This window comes from Pseudophryne corroboree, chromosome 9, assembly GCF_028390025.1.
Source record: "Pseudophryne corroboree isolate aPseCor3 chromosome 9, aPseCor3.hap2, whole genome shotgun sequence".
NCBI lineage: Eukaryota > Metazoa > Chordata > Amphibia > Anura > Myobatrachidae > Pseudophryne > Pseudophryne corroboree.
In genome coordinates this window covers 50248162-50265907 of record NC_086452.1, presented here as the reverse complement: position 1 = coordinate 50265907, position 17746 = coordinate 50248162, and the positions used below count along the sequence as shown (strand labels likewise).

The 17746-nt window shown below is 48.4% G+C and overlaps 1 protein-coding gene across 4 annotated transcripts in view; it reads left to right on the top strand.

Moving 5' to 3' along the window:
- C9H1orf210 (chromosome 9 C1orf210 homolog) overlaps positions 1 to 17746 on the top strand; it is a 542874-nt gene that overhangs the window by 329485 nt on the left and 195643 nt on the right. Inside the window, exon 1 of one of the 4 annotated variants that reach the window (XM_063939315.1) lies at positions 2040 to 2104. The exons of the other annotated variants lie outside the window; for them this stretch is intronic. The gene's annotated coding sequence lies outside the window, so the exon portion shown is untranslated. Of the gene's footprint in view, positions 1 to 2039; positions 2105 to 17746 lie in introns of those variants that run through there. 4 annotated transcript variants of the gene reach the window in all.

Genomic DNA, 17746 nt, shown 5'->3' with positions numbered 1-17746 from the left:
CAATATTAACAATGAACCCCGCACCCACCGCCATCAGGGGTGCGGGGCATATCACTGGGCTATCAGCCCAGTGCTGGTTGTTGCTCGGGTGGGGGACCCCATTTTTATTTTTTGGGGTCCCCACTTCAGAGGAATTCCAGCCCTGAGCTGACTAGTTTGGGGGGAGCAGATTAATGCTATGGCAGGGGGACCCCATACCGAGTGTCTCCCCTGCTATGGCATTATCCCCCCTGGCTGGTTCTGCCTGGTGCTGGTTTCACCAATGTAGGGGGGGGGGGCTACACTTCCCCCCCCCCTCCATTGGGGAAGGGGGGGGGGGGTTGTTAACTGCTTGTGCCTCCCCAGCCAGGGCCGTCTTTTCGTATGGGCTCATGCCCAAGGGCCCCAGGAGTAAAAGGGCCCTATGCTGATAGCTGAGGGTTCCCTCTTTTCAGGGGTACCAGATTTTTGAATATCGGCCCTGGGGAACCAGAGATATCCGACTTCAAAGCAGTGGTCCCCATCCAAGCCGGTTAATTGCTCTTCCCAGCCAGATATCTCAGGTTCTGTCTGACTCAGAGTTTTCTGAGGAAATACTCTAAAAGCTGAGACTCTCCTCTTTTGTAGAACACTGGCAGCTTGTCTCTACCATGCCCAGAACCAAAGATATCAGTCTTCCAGCAGCTGGTCCCTGCTCCAGCTCCACGCGTCTAATATGCAGTTTTATATTTTCGGCAGTGGATTGCTCTGTCTCCTGAACTCTGATCCCCAAGTCCCCAGTACTTCCTAAAAGGTGAGACTCTCTAGTTTTTTTTTATCCCATTAAAGCTAAGAAATCTATTTCCAGGAACTTGAGATATCTGCAGTAAAGCAAGCTGCCCTCCCACCAGAAAATTATGACTATTAAGCCCATTCCACTATCGACCCCTCCCCTACATATTAAACATCCCTTCCTACCCTGGAAGTCATGTACCGGGGCCCTTTCATTCAGCCCAATGTCCCCTTCTACAGTTTAGTGCATTCCCTCCTGCCCCATCTCCCACCATCTGTGCAGTAAAGGAGTAATTAGCAGAAATTATTTCTCCAGGGCCAACATGCTGAGCGGAAGATAGAACACCCCCTACTGCCCGCGGGACATCAAAGCTGCCGCTGATAGCAGCCCCCACCCCTACTGCTGGAGGATGGGTAGGGGTCCAGTGCATTGCTGTGCCCAGGGGCCTACACTGCTGTTAAGACGGCTCTGTCCCCAGCCACTGACCTCACCGCACGCCACTGCTCTCCACGGCTTGGTCGGTTTGCGGTTGTTAGGGCGACATGCATTAGGTCGACATGTGCAAAGTCGACAGGTCAAACGGTCGACATGAGTTTTTCACGTTTTTCCCCCTTTTTTTGACCTTTTTCATACTTTACAATCCACGTGGACTACTAATGGGAATGGTAATGGAAGCATGGCGAGCCATGCGAGGGAACGCGGTGCACTAATTGGGGTTCCCCGTCACTCTACAAAGAAAACAACGCCTAAAAAAGTAAAAAAACAACAACCATGTCGACCTTTTGACCTGTCGATCTTGCACATGTCGACCTAACGACTCTGTTGACCTAACAACTCTGTCGACCTATTGCATGTTGACCTTTAGTGGTCAACCCAATGCATGTCAACCTAATGTGTGTGGACCCAACAACCCATACCCGCTTGTTCACATGGTCGCTGCAACCCTGTTTTTAATGCACCTGATCCTTGGGGCCCCTCTAAGCCATGGGGCCCGGTACAGGGGTCCCCTTTGACCCTCCCTGTCGCCGGGCCTGAGTTAGGGAAGTGCAGGTATAGGATAGGAGGCATTATGGAGAGAGGGAACCTGGGGTTTATGCTGTGAAAGTGTTTGTGCTTGCTCTATGGCTACAACCCAATCACACAGACCTTCTCCCTCCTCTTGCTCCCCCTTCTTCTTCTCTCTCATATCCCGCACAGAGGAAGTTACATTTTAACCAACTCTGCTGCCACCTTTGTACCTTTCCCTGCTGCCAGGCTCCACCCCTCACCTTCAGGAGACAGGACAGGTAGGAGACGGTGTGAATGGGACGGGAGCAAGATTGCTGTATCCACAGACATGTTACATACATAGAGGTGCTGTATATAGAACAGGAATGTTAGATTATGTCTCCTCATGTATAGAATATAAAAAGATGTATGTGAAATGTATGTGTACACTGTACAGTCATCGTCATGTATAAGTTGCTGCATTTCCAGGAACGGTTTTGTGTTGTTGTGTCTGTTACCTTCTAGGGCAGTTCCAATTATCCGCTGTACGGGTAAAGCTCCGGTTTTTCACGTTTTCTGCACATTTCCCATGCAGCATCCATGGATAACACGCAACAACACACATACAGATCAGTGAGTGCATGGTATCTGTTAGTCTGTGTGAGTATAAACATCAGATTATCTGTCCTGTAGGTGACTATCATTGTATCCTCTCATATACAGTAGGTGATTATCATTCTATCCTATTGTGTAGGTTATTATTATTATTATTATTATTATTATTATTATTATCAGATTTTATTTATAAGGCACCACAAGTGTTTTGCGGCGCCGTACAAAGGACAGTACAGGGAGACAAAACTTAGCATTACAGTAAATAAATAACAGAAATAGAGTACAGGTTACAAAGAGCACCACAATTCTCATACATAATACAGCTAGGATGTAAGTAGCGGGGGAGTGATCAGACTACTACTTGGGGCTGGTGGCCATAGATGGAGATGAGTCTTTACCAGCAGGAGAAAAAGCGGGTAAAGATGGTCGCTGAGTAGGGGAGAGCTGTGAGTGAAATGTGTCGAGTAGAGGGCTTTGACAATAAGAGGAAAGAGGGCCCTGTTCTAGAGAGCTAACAATCTAGTGGGAAGGGCCGACAGACAGATGACACGAGGTGCAAGCAAGTGGGAGGTAGCCTGATGGCAATATGTAAGCAAAGCCGAGATGTTCGAGGCATGAGGCAGGGGGATGGAGGAGCAGCCTCAGGACTAGGTTATGCATCGGAAGGGTATGCTTTGATTAATACTGTAGGTGGGTTTTTAGTGCCCGTTTGAAGCTTTTGCAAGGTTGGGGAGAGTCTATTGGAGCGGGGGAGCGCGTTCCACTGAAGGGGTGCAGCATGGGCAAAATCTTGAACTCAATCATGGGAAGCAGTGACCAGGGCAGAGGAGAGGCGATGGTCATTGGCCGACTGTAGGGGGTGGGAGGGAGTATGAAGGGAGAGGAGGTTGGAGATGTAGGGAGCAGTGGAATTAGAGATGGCCTTGTATGTGAGGGTGATGAGTTTGAAGAGGATTCTGTAGGGGAATGGGAGCCAGTGTAGATTTTGTCGAAGGGGAGTGGCGGCAGAGGAAGATAAGCCTAGCTGCGGAGTTGAGGACAGATTGGAGGGGAGCAAGATGGGAGCAAGTGAGGCCAGTGAGGAGAACATTGCAGTAGTCGAGTCATGAGATGACCAGTGAGAGGATGATAAATTTAGTTGCACTCTGGGAGAGAAATGGCCTAATGCAAGCAATGTTGCGTAGCTGGACCCGACAGTATTGTGCCAGAGCTTGGATGTGTGGTGCACAGGAGAGGGAGGAGTTAAGAGTTACACCCAAGCAGCGGACTTGGGGAACGGGGGAGATGATGATGTTGTCAACAGTGATAGAGATATTGTTACGGGGTGTTGCTCTGGCTGGGGGAAAGATAATGAGTTCAGTTTTGTCCATCTTGAGCTTCAGAGAGCGCTCAGACATCCAGGAGGAAATGGCGGAGAGGCAGCTGGAAACCTGAGAGAGGACAGAGGGGGACAGATCAGGAGAAAAGAAGCAGAATTGTGTGTCATCAGCATAGAGGTAGTATCGAAGGCCAAAGGCGTTAATGAGCGCACCCAGGGAAGAGGTGTACAGGGAGAACAGAAGGGGCCTAGGACAGAACCCTGAGGGACACCAACAGAAAGGATGGAAGGGTGTAAGGTGGTGCCGGAGGCAGACACAGAGAAGGAGCGGTTAGTAAGGTAAGAGGTAAACCAGTCAAGGAGAGTGCTAGAGAGGCCAATGTTTTGGAGTGTGCGGAGGTGAGTATCATTCTAAAAAAAACAAAACCCATGTAGAGTGTATCCGGAAAGTATTCACAGCGCTTCACATTTTGGGTTAGGGTTAACATTTTGTTATGTTACAGACTCAGGGCCTAATTCAGACCTGATCGTAGATGTGCTAAATTTAGCACATCTACGATCAGGCACACTGACATGCGGGGGGACGGCCAGCACAGGGCTAGTCCGCCCCGCATGTCAGGCCCGACCCCCCTCCGCAGAAGTACAAAAGCATCGCACAGCGGCAATTCTTTTGTACTTCAGAAGTAGCTCCCAGCCAGCGCAGCTCGTCGCTGCCCGGGTTGCAGCGGCTGCGTGTGATGTCCCACAGCCGCCGCGGCCCACCCCCGGCACGGTCCAACCATGCTTGTGTTGGCCGGGCCGCGCCCACTAAACAGAGGCTTAACGCCGCCATCCCGACCCCTTCCACCCAGCGGCAGCCTCTGCCTGTCAATCAGGCAGAGCCGATTGCAGGGCTAAGACAGCCATTGGCTGTCTGCCATGCACCAGCGCACTGCGGCGCATGCGCAGTTCAGACCTGATCGGCTGCTGTGCGAAATCGCACAGCACCAATCAGGTCTGAATTATTTCCTTATTCTAAAATGGAATAAATTATTTTTTTCCCTCAAAATTCTACACACAATACCCCATTATGACAGCGATTTATTATTTATTTATTTATTATTTATTTATTAAAAATAAACAAACTAAGAAATCACATGTACATAAGTATTCACAGCCTTTGCCATGAAGCTCAAAATTGAGCTCAGGGGCATCCTGTTTCCACTGATCATCCTTGTGATGTTCCTACAGCTTAATTGGAGCCCACCTGTGGTAAATTCAGTTGATTGGACATGATTTGGAAAGGCACACACCTGTCTATATAAGGTCCCACACTTGACAGTGCATGTCTGAGCACAAACCAAGCATAAAGTCAAAGGAATTGTCTGTAGACCTCCGAGACAGGATTGTCTTGAGGCACAAATCTGGGGAAGGGTACAGAAAAATATCTGCTGCTTTGAAGGTCCCAATGAGCACAGTGACCTCCATCATCCGTAAATGGAAGAAGTTTGGAACCACCAGGACTCTTCCTAGGGCTGGCTGGCTGTCTAAACTGAGCAATCGGGGAGAAGGGCCCTAGTCAAGTAGGTGACCAAGAACCTGATGGTCACTCTGTCAGAGCTACAGCATTCCTCTGTGGAAGGAGGAGAACCTTCCAGGAGGACAACCATCTCTGCAGCAATCCACCAATCAGGCCTGTATGGTAGAGTGGCCAGATGGAAGCCACTCCTTAGTAATAAGCACATGGCAGCCCATCTGGAGTTTACCAAAATGCACCTGAAGGACTCTCAGACCATGAGAAACAAAATTCTCTGGTCTGATGAGACAGAGATTGAACTCTTTGGCGAGTAGGCTACACGTCATGTTTGGAGGAAACCAGGCACCGCTCATCACCAGGCCAATACCATCCCTACCTAACAGGCCAACTCAGATGGCTCTTATTATACATCAGCAGGGGTTAAAGTGGGCCGGAACGGGGCGGAACTGCGTTCCGGCACTTCTAATTGCAGGCGGAACCAGTTCCGCCTCCGCCCGCCCACCTTAACTACACACAGGCACTCGGATTAAATAGAGAGCATCGCTGACCGGCTTCTGCTGCCCTGCCTCCGCCGCCCGCCCACAACATCTATTCTGCCGCGGGCTGTGTTGTCTCTTACAGTCCTCAAGCGCGAGCGGCAGGAAGTTGCTGGCCCGACACTGCCAGCCCGTCCAACTTTACCGCTCGGCGCGCTATCTTGCCCATCCACCGGCGCTGTGGCTACTCAGTCATATCAATGTTGCGGTGGTGGGTGGGCAGCTCAAGAGGGAATTTAGCCCGCCCCACCGCCTCCAGTGCAGTCCCAGCGACGGGAAAAATGACGTCATCAGGTGTCTGCGTCTACAGGGAGCACTGCAGAGGAGCCTTACTGCCGGAGCCAAGCAAGAGCTCAGCAGATCAGCTGTCAGCCTTATCAAGGAAAGGTGTGAAATATAAAAGATAAAACATGTGTGCCCAGGATTTACATATCTATCCAGTGTGTGTTCCAGAATGTAAATCCTGGGCACACATGTTTTATCTATCTAGTGTGTGTTTTGCTTTCTCTCTCACTAGTCTATACATAATCACGTGTGTGTGTGTGTGTGTGTGTGTGTGTGTGTGTGTGTGTGTGTGTGTGTGTGTGTGTGTGTGTGTGTGTGTGTGTATATATATATATACATATATATACATACATATTTTGGGCTCTTTTTGTATGAATGAGTTTTATTTTTTGTGCAATTCAGCGCTGCCTCTCGCTGCACTATTTTACATTGTCAATTTTTTTTCATCAACGAGCAATAAGTTTAAAAAAACACTTCTTGTTAAATCCCAAAGGTATACATTTTATATGGTAAAAAGATAGATAATAACCCTTTCAGGACGCCAGCTATAGGCACATGAGAGCGCATAACCCGTGTTCATGTGCGGTCTGAAAGGTGCCAGGGGAAAAATATTGGGTCGAGCGACCCGGTATTTCAACCCTGGTAGCGAGCAGGGTTGAACTAGTGTTCAACCCGGCTCGCTGTGCGGTGTGAATGGGAGCTGGATTGATGCGACCCGTTTCCCATTCACTGTGTGTACGGGTGGCGCTTGGAAATGATGTGATCTCCAATTGCTGCCCCCGCCGCGTCACCGCTGAGCCAGTGCCGGACCAAAGGCCGCCGACCACAGCCTCCTCCTCCATTACACCGCCCTCAGCCTCCTCTGCCGCCCTCAGTCCTCTGCCCCTCCACACCATCTCGGAAGCCCACAGCCTCCTCCGCCCCGCGCCGTCCTCAGCCTCCTCATGCACCACAGACCACAGCCTCCTCTTGCACTGCAGCTGCTAAATAGGTAATCTTACCCTGCTGCCTTCCTCTCCCTAGTCCCTACTGTATGCCCTTGCTGTCCCTTTCTCTGTCATTCTCCCTGTCCCTATGTCCCTGCTGTCACTTTACCTGTCCCTCTGTCACTTTCACTGTCCCTATGTCCCTGCTGTCACTTTCCCTGTCTCTCTGTCACTCTCCCTGTCCCTGCTGTCACTTTCCCTGTCCCTATGTCCCTGCTGTCACTTTCCATGTCCCTGCTGTCACTCTCCCTGTCCCTGCTGTCACTTTCCCTGTCCCTATGTCCCTGCTGTCACTCTTCCTGAATTTTGTATCATTCCATGTGGTATAATTTGAATTTTGGCTCATCCCATGTGCTATAATGTGAATTTTGACTCATTCCATGTGGAATAATGTGAAATTTGGCTCATTCCGTGTGCTATAATGTGAATTTTGGCTCATACCGTGTGCTATAATGTGAATTTCGGCTTATTCTGTGTGCTATAATGTGAATTTTGGCTCATTCTATGTGGAATAATGCAAATTTCGGCTCATTTCATGTGCTATAATGTGAATTTCGGCTCATTCTGTGTGGTATAATGTGAGTTTTGGCTCATTCTGCGTGCTATAATGTGAATTTTGGCTCTTACCGTGTGCTATAATGTGAATTTTGGCTCATACAGTGTGCTATAATGTGAATATTGGCTCATACCGTGTGCTATAATGTGAATTTCGGCTCATACCGTGTGCTATAATAATGTGAAAGGGGCACCAGTACTACATAGTATAAGGGGTCCTACTATTGTGATGCAAAATGTGTATAAGGGGTGGTAAACTACACTGAAGGACACACACCCATTTTAGTGGCCATGCCCCTTTTCCAGAGCACAGAATTACAACCTTCACTTTTCCATACCCCCACTTGAAAATTGACACTTCGAGCACTGTGTATATTGGCGGTGATGCAGGGCAGTCTGGAGCGAGTGCTGACATCTGGTCCGGACTGAAGGACCTGCCAACGATTACTGACATGTCGTCTACTGTCACTGCATATGATTCTGTCACCATTGAAAGAATGGTGGAGGATTATATGAATGACCCCCTCCAAGTAGGCACGTCAGACAGTCCGTACGTATACTGGCAGAAAAAGAGGCAATTTGGAGGCCCTTGCAGAAACTGGCTTTATTTTACCTAAGTTGCCCACCCTCCAGTGTATACTCCGAAAGAGTGTTTAGTGCAGCCGCTCACCTTGTCAGCAATCGGCGTACGAGGTTACTTCCAGAAAATGTGGAGAAGATGATGTTCATCAAAATGAATTATAATCAATTCCTCCGTGGAGACATTCACCAGCAATTGCCTCCAGAAAGTACACAGGGACCTGAGATGGTGGATTCCAGTGGGGACGAATTAATAATCTGTGAGGAGGGGGATGTACACAGTGAAAGGGGTGAGGAATCGGACGATGAGGCGGAGGTGGACATCTTGCCTCTGTAGAGCCAGTTTGTGCAAGGAGAGATTGATTGCTTCTTTTTTGGTGGGGGCCCAAACCAACCAGTCATTTCAGTCACAGTTGTGTGGCAGACCCTGTCGCTGAAATGATGGGTTTGTTAAAGTGTGCATGTCCTGTTTATCCGACATAAGGGTGGGTGGGAGGGCCCAAGGACAATTCCATCTTGCACCTCTTTTTTCTTTCATATTTCTTTGCATCATGTGCTGTTTGGGGACTATTTTTTTGAAGTGCCATCCTGCCTGACACTGCAGTGCCACTCCTAGATGGGCCAGGTGTTTGTGTCTGCCTTTTGTGTCGCTTAGCTTAGCCATCCAGCGACCTTGGTGACCTCTTTTTTTCTTTGCATCATGTGCTGTTTGGGGACTATTTTTTTAAGTGCCTTCCTGTCTGACACTGCAGTGCCACTCCTAGATGGGCCAGGTGTTTGTGTCGGCCACTTGGGTCGCTTAGCTTAGTCACACAGCTACCTCATTGCACCTCTTTTTTTCTTTGCATCATGTGCTGTTTGGGGACTATTTTTTAAATCTGCCATCCTGTCTGACACTGCAGTGCCACTCCTAGATGGGCCAGGTGTTTGTGTCGGCCACTTGGGTAGCTTAGCTTAGTCATCCAGCGACCTCGGTGCAAATTTTAGGACTAAAAATAATATTGTGAGGTGTTCAGAATAGACTGAAAATGAGTGGAAATTATGGTTATTGAGGTTAATAATACTATGGGATCAAAATGACCCCCAAATTCTATGATTTAAGCTGTTTTTTAGGGTTTTTTGTAAAAAAAACACCCGAATCCAAAACACACCCGAATCCGACAAAAAATTTTCAGGGAGGATTTGCCAAAACGCGTCCGAATCCAAAACACGGCCGCGGAACCGAATCCAAAACCAAAACACAAAACCCGAAAATTGTCCGGTGCACATCACTAAATCATATGCAGTGACAGTAGACGACATGTCAGTAATCGTTGGCAGGTCCTTCAGTCCGGACCAGATGTCAGCACTCGCTCCAGACTGCCCTGCATCACCGCCAGTGGGTGGGCTCGGAATTCTTAGCATTTTCCTCGCACCCCCAGTTGCGGGAGAATGTGAAGGAGGAGCTGTTGACGGGTCACGTTCCGCTTGACTTGACAATTTTCTCACCAGCAGGTCTTTGAACCTTTGCAGACTTGTGTCTGCCGGAAAGAGAGATACAACGTAGGTTTTAAATCTAGGATCGAGCACGGTGGCCAAAATGTAGTGCTCTGATTTCAACAGATTGACCACCTGTGAATCCTGGTTAAGCGAATTAAGGGCTCCATCCACAAGTCCCACATGCCTAGCGGAATCGCTCTGTTTTAGCTCCTCCTTCAATGTCTCCAGCTTCTTCTGCAAAAGTCTGATGAGGGGAATGACCTGACTCAGGCTGGCAGTGTCTGAACTGACTTCACGTGTGGCAAGTTCAAAGGGTTGCAGAACCTTGCCCAACGTTGAAATCATTCTCCACTGCGCTTGAGTCAGGTGCATTCCCCCTCCTTTGCCTATATCGTAGGCAGATGTATAGGCTTGAATGGCCTTTTGCTGCTCCTCCATCCTCTGAAGCATATAGAGGGTTGAATTCCACCTCGTTACCACCTCTTGCTTCAGATGATGGCAGGGCATGTTCAGGAGTGTTTGCTGGTGCTCCAGTCTTCGGCACGCGGTGGCTGAATGCCGAAAGTGGCCCGCAATTCTTCGGGCCACCGACAGCATCTCTTGCACGCCCCTGTCGTTTTTTAAATAATTCTGCACCACTAAATTCAATGTATGTGCAAAACATGGGACGTGCTGGAATTTGCCCACATGAAATGCACGCACAATATTGGTGGCGTTGTCAGATGTCACAAATCCCCAGGAGAGTCCAATTGGGGTAAGCCACTCTGCGATGATGTTCCTCAGTTTCCGTAAGAGGTTGTCAGCTGTGTGCCTCTTCTGGAAAGCGGTGATACAAAGCGTAGCCTGCCTAGGAACGAGTTGGCGTTTGCGAGATGCTGCTACTGGTGCCGCCGCTGCTGTTCTTGCAGCGGGAGGCAATAAATCTACCCAGTGGGCTGTCACAGTCATATAGTCCTGAGTCTGCCCTGCTCCACTTGTCCACATGTCCGTGGTTAAGTGGACATTGGGTACAACTGCATTTTTTAGGACACTGGTGACTCTTTTTCTGAGGTCTGTGTACATTTTCGGTATCGCCTGCCTAGAGAAATGGAACCTAGATGGTACTTGGTACCGGGGACACAGTACCTCAATCAAGTCTGTAGTTGCCTGTGAATTAACGGTGGATAACGGAAACACGTTTCTCACCGCCCAGGCTGCCAAGGCCTGAGTTATCCGCTTTGCAGCAGGATGACTGCTGTGATATTTCATCTTCCTCGCAAAGGACTGTTGGACAGTCAATTGCTTACTGGAAGTAGTACAAGTGGTCTACCGACTTCCCCTCTGGGATGACGATCGACTCCCAGCAGCAACAACAGCAGCGCCAGCAGCAGTAGGCGTTACACTCAAGGATGCATCGGAGGAATCCCAGGCAGGAGAGGACTCGTCAGACTTGACAGTGACATGGCCTGCAGGACTATTGGCTTTCCTGTGTAAGGAGGAAATTGACACTGAGGGAGTTGGTGGTGTGGTTTGCAGGAGCTTGGTTACAAGAGGAAGGGATTTAGTGGTCAGTGGACTGCTTCCGCTGTCATCCAAAGTTTTTGAACTTGTCACTGACTTATGATGAATGCGCTGCAGGTGACGTATAAGGGATGATGTTCCGAGGTGGTTAACGTCCTTACCCCTACTTATTACAGCTTGACAAAGGCAACACACGGCTTGACACCTGTTGTCCGCATTTGTGTTAAAATAATTCCACACCGAAGAGGTGATTTATTTTGTAATTTGACCAGGCATGTCAATGGCCATATTCGTCCCACGGACAACAGGTGTCTCCCCGGGTGCCTGACTTAAACAAACCACCTCACCATCAGAATCCTCCTTGTCAATTTCCTCCTCAGCGCCAGCAACACCCATATCCTCTTCCTGGTGTACTTCAACAGTGACATCTTCAATTTGACTATCAGGAACTGGACTGCGGGTGCTCCTTCCAGCACTTGCAGGGGGCGTGCAAATGGTGGAAGGCGCCCCCTCTTCACGTCCAGTGTTGGGAAGGTCAGGCATCGCAGCCGACACAATTGGACTCTCCTTGGGGATTTGTGATTTAGAAGAACGCACAGTTCTTTGCTGTGCTTTTGCCAGCTTAAGTCTTTTAATTTTTCTAGCGAGAGGATGAGTGCTTCCATCCTCATGTGAAGCTGAACCACTAGCCATGCACATAGGCCAGGGCCTCAGCCGTTCAATGCCATATTGGCAAGTTTACTCTTCTCCTCAGACGCTTTTAATTTTGATTTTTGGGTCATTTTACTGAACTTTTGTGTTTTGGATTTTACATGCTCTCTACTATGACATTGGGCATCGGCCTTGGCAGACGACGTAGATGGCATTTCATCGTCTCGGCCATGACTAGTGGCAGCAACTTCAGCACGAAGTGGAAGTGGATCTTGATCTTTCCCTATTTTACCCTCCACATTTTTGTTCTCCATTTTTTAATGTGTGGAATTATATGCCAGTAATATATCAGTAGCAATGGCCTACTACTATATATACTGCGCACAACTGAAATGCACCACAGGTATGGATGGATAGTATACTTGACGACACAGAGGTAGGTAGAGCAGTGGCCTACTGTACCGTACTGCTATATATTATATATACTGGTGGTCAGCAAACTGTGCAAAACTGAAATGCACCACAGGTATGGATGGATAGTATACTTGACGACACAGAGGTAGAGCAGTGAACTACTATACCGTACTGCTATATATATATAGTTATACTGGTGGTCAGCAAAATTCTGCACTGTCCTCCTACTATATACTACAAGGCAGCACAGATAAGGAGCGTTTTTCAGGCAGAGAACGTATAATACTGGTGGTCACTGATCAGCAAAACTCTGCACTGTACTCCTCCTATATAATACTGCTGCTCCCCTGTCCCGACAATAAAGCAGTGTGAGCACAGATATATGCAGCACACTGAGCACAGATATGGAGCGTTTTTGAGGCAGAGAACGTATAAGATATCTCCAGGTGAGAGTGACTGCTGTACAGGACTCTTATAGAGACAGAATAGGTGACTGTATTATAGTAATTACCTGATAGTGATGTATATTGCCTAGGTAGTGTGAGCCAGGATCACTGAGTGTATAGAGAGATATCAGCAGGTGAGAGTGACTGCTGTACAGGACTCTTATAGAGACACAATAGGCGGCTGTATTATAGTAATTACCTGATAGTGATGTATAAAGCCTAGGTAGTGTGAGACAGGATCACTGAGTGTATAGAGATATCACCAGGTGAGAGTGACTGCTGTACAGGACTCTTATAGAGACACAATAGGCGGCTGTATTATAGTAATTACCTGATAGTGATGTATATATCCTAGGTAGTGTGAGACAGGATCAATGAGTGTATAGAGATATCACCAGGTGAGAGTGACTGCTGTACAGGACTCTTATAGAGACACAATAGGTGGCTGTATTATAGTAATTACCTGATAGTGATGTATATAGCCTAGGTAGTGTGAGCCAGGATCACTAAGTGTATAGAGAGATATCACCAGGTGAGAGTGACTGCTGTACAGGACTCTTATAGAGACACAATAGGCGGCTGTATTATAGTAATTACCTGATAGTGATGTATATAGCCTAGGTAGTGTGAGCCAGGGTCACTGAGTGTTTAGAGATATCACCAGGTGAGAGTGGCTGCTGTACAGGACTCTTATAGAGACACAATAGGTGGCTGTATTATAGTAATTACTAGTGATGTACACCGGAAATTTTTCGGGTTTTGTGTTTTGGTTTTGGGTTCGGTTCCGCGGCCGTGTTTTGGGTTCGAACGCGTTTTGGCAAAACCTCACCGAATTTTTTTTGTCGGATTCGGGGGTGTTTTGGATTCGGGTGTTTTTTTCAAAAAACCCTAAAAAACAGCTTAAATCATAGAATTTGGGGGTCATTTTGATCCCATAGTATTATTAACCTCAATAACCATAATTTCCACTCATTTTCAGTCTATTCTGAACACCTCACAATATTATTTTTAGTCCTAAAATTTGCACCGAGGTCGCTGGATGGCTAAGCTAAGCGACACAAGTGGCCGACACAAACACCTGGCCCATCTAGGAGTGGCACTGCAGTGTCAGACAGGATGGCCCTTCAAAAAAATACTCCCCAAACAGCACATGACGCAAAGAAAAAAAGAGGCGCAATGAGGTAGCTGTGTGACTAAGCTAAGCGACCCAAGTGGCCGACACAAACACCTGGCCCATCTAGGAGTGGCACTGCAGTGTCACGCAGGATGGCCCTTCAAAAAAATACTCCCCAAACAGCACATGACGCAAAGAAAAAAAGAGGCGCAATGAGGTAGCTGTGTGACTAAGCTAAGCGACCCTAGTGGCCGACACAAACACCTGGCCCATCTAGGAGTGGCACTGCAGTGTCACGCAGGATGGCCCTTCAAAAAAATACTCCCCAAACAGCACATGACGCAAAGAAAAAAAGAGGTGCAATGAGGTAGCTGTGTGACTAAGCTCAGCGACCCAAGTGGCTGACACAAACACCTGGCCCATCTAGGAGTGGCACTGCAGTGTCAGACAGGATGGCCCTTCAAAAAAATACTCCCCAAACAGCACATGACGCAAAGAAAAAAAGAGGCGCAATGAGGTAGCTGTGTGACTAAGCTAAGCGACCCTAGTGGCCGACACAAACACCTGGCCCATCTAGGAGTGGCACTGCAGTGTCACGCAGGATGGCCCTTCAAAAAAATACTCCCCAAACAGCACATGACGCAAAGAAAAATGAAAGAAAAAAGAGGTGCAAGATGGAATTGTCCTTGAGCCCTCCCACCCACCCTTATGTTGTATAAACAGGACATGCACACTTTAACGAACCCATCATTTCAGCGACAGGGTCTGCCACACGACTGTGACTGAAATGACTGGTTGGTTTGGGCCCCAACCAAAAAAGAAGCAATCAATCTCTCCTTGCACAAACTGGCTCTACAGAGGCAAGATGTCCACCTCATCATCATCATCCGATTTATCACCCCTTTCACTGTGTACATCCCCCTCCTCACAGATTATTAATTCGTCCCCACTGGAATCCACCATCTCAGGTCCCCGTGTACTTTCTGGAGGCAATTGCTGCTGGTGAATGTCTCCACGGAGGAATTGATTATAATTCATTTTAATGAACATCATCTTCTCCACATTTTCTGGAAGTAACCTCGTACGCCGATTGCTGACAAGGTGAGCGGCGGCACTAAACACTCTTTCGGAGTACACACCGGAGGGAGGGCAACTTAGGTAGAATAAAGCCAGTTTGTGCAAGGGCCTCCAAATTGCCTCTTTTTCCTGCCAGTATACGTACGGACTGTCTGACGTGCCTACTTGGATGCGGTCACTCATATAATCCTCCACCATTCTTTCAATGGTGAGAGAATCATATGCAGTGACAGTAGACGACATGTCAGTAATCGTTGGCAGGTCCTTCAGTCCGGACCAGATGTCAGCATCAGCAGTCGCTCCAGACTGCCCTGCATCACCGCCAGCGGGTGGGCTCGGAATTCGTAGCCTTTTCCTCGCACCCCCAGTTGCGGGAGAATGTGAAGGAGGAGATGTTGACGGGTCGCGTTCCGCTTGACTTGACAATTTTCTCACCAGCAGGTCTTTGAACCTCTGCAGACTTGTGTCTGCCGGAAAGAGAGATCCAGCGTAGGTCTTAAATCTAGGATCGAGCACGGTGGCCAAAATGTAGTGCTCTGATTTCAACAGATTGACCACCCGTGAATCCTGGTTAAGCGAATAAAGGGCTCCATCCACAAGTCCCACATGCCTAGCGGAATTGCTCTGTTTTAGCTCCTCCTTCAATGCCTCCAGCTTCTTCTGCAAAAGCCTGATGAGGGGAATGACCTGACTTCACGTGTGGCAAGTTCAAAAGGTTGCAGAACCTTGCACAACGTTGAAATCATTCTCCACTGCGCTTGAGACAGGTGCACTGCATTCCACCTCCTTTGCCTATATCGTGGGCAGATGTATAGGCTTGAATGGCCTTTTGCTGCTCCTCCATCCTCTGAAGCATATAGAGGGTTGAATTCCACCTCGTTACCACCTCTTGCTTCAGATGATGGCAGGGCAGGTTCAGGTGTTTTTGGTGGTGCTCCAGTCTTCTGTACGCGGTGCCTGTACGCCGAAAGTGGCCCACAATTCTTCTGGCCACCGACAGCATCTCTTGCACGCCCCTGTCGTTTTTTAAATAATTCTGCACCACCAAATTCAAGGCATGTGCAAAACATGGGACGTGCTGGAATTTGCCCAGATGTAATGCACGCACAATATTGGTGGCGTTGTCCGATGCCACAAATCCCCAGGAGAGTCCAATTGGGGTAAGCCATTCTGCGATGATCTTCCTCAGTTGCCGTAAGAGGTTTTCAGCTGTGTGCGTATTCTGGAAAGCGGTGATACAAAGCGTAGCCTGCCTAGGAATGAGTTGGCATTTGCGAGATGCTGCTACTGGTGCTGCCGCTGCTGTTCTTGCAGCGGGAGGCAATACATCTACCCAGTGGGCTGTCACAGTCATATAGTCCTGAGTCTGCCCTGCTCCACTTGTCCACATGTCCGTGGTTAAGTGGACATTGGGTACAACTGCATTTTTTAGGACACTGGTGAGTCTTTTTCTGACGTCCGTGTACATTCTCGGAATCGCCTGCCTAGAGAAGTGGAACCTAGATGGTACTTGGTAACGGGGGCACACTACCTCAAGCAATTCTCTAGTTCCCCGTGAACTAACAGGGGATACTGGACGCACTTCTAACACCAACATAGTTGTCAAGGACTGAGTTATCCGCTTTGCAACAGAATGACTGCTGTGATATTTCATCTTCCTCGCAAAGGACTGTTGGACAGTCAATTGCTTACTGGAAGTAGTACAAGTGGTCTTCCGACTTCCCCTCTGGGATGACGATCGACTCCCAGCAGCAACAACAGCAGCGCCAGCAGCAGTAGGCGTTACACTCAAGGATGCATCGGAGGAATCCCAGGTAGGAGAGGACTCGTTAGACTTGCCAGTGACATGGCCTGCAGGACTATTGGCTTTCCTAGGTAAGGAGGAAATTGACACTGAGGGAGTTGGTGGTGTGGTTTGCGGGAGCTTGGTTACAAGAGGAAGGGATTTACTGGTCAGTGGACTGCTTCCGCTGTCGCCCAAAGTTTTTGAACTTGTCACTGACTTATAATGAATGCGCTGCAGGTGACGTATAAGGGAGGATGTTCCGAGGTGGTTAACGTCCTTACCTCTACTTATTACAGCTTGACAAAGGCAACACATGGCTTGACACCAGTTGTCCGCATTTCTGTTGAAATAATTCCACACTGAAGAGCTGATTTTTTTTGTATTTTGACCAGGCATGTCAATGGCCATATTCCTCCCACGGACAACAGGTGTCTCCCCGGGTGCCTGACTTAAACAAACCACATCACCATCAGAATCCTCCTTGTCAATTTCCTCCCCAGCGCCAGCAACACCCATATCCTCATCCTGGTGTACTTCAACACTGACATCTTCAATTTGACTATCAGGAACTGGACTGCGGGTGCTCCTTCCAGCACTTGCAGGGGGCGTGCAAATGGTGGAAGGCGCAAGCTCTTCCCGTCCAGTGTTGGGAAGGTCAGGCATCGCAACCGACACAAGTGGACTCTCCTTGGGGATTTGTGATTTCGAAGAACGCACAGTTCTTTGCTGTGCTTTTGCCAGCTTAAGTCTTTTCTTTTTTCTAGCGAGAGGATGAGTGCTTCCATCATCATGTGAAGCTGAACCACTAGCCATGAACATAGGCCAGGGCCTCAGCCGTTCCTTGCCACTCCGTGTCGTAAATGGCATATTGGCAAGTTTACGCTTCTCCTCAGACGCTTTTAATTTTGATTTTTAGGTCATTTTACTGATCTTTTGTGTTTTGGATTTTACATGCTCTGTACTATGACATTGGGCATCGGCCTTGGCAGACGACGTTGATGGCATTTCATCGTCTCGGCCATGACTAGTGGCAGCAGCTTCAGCACGAGGTGGAAGTGGAACTTGATCTTTCCCTATTTTTTTAACCTCCACATTTTTGTTCTCCATATTTTAATGCGCACAACTAAAAGCCACCACAGGTATACAATGTA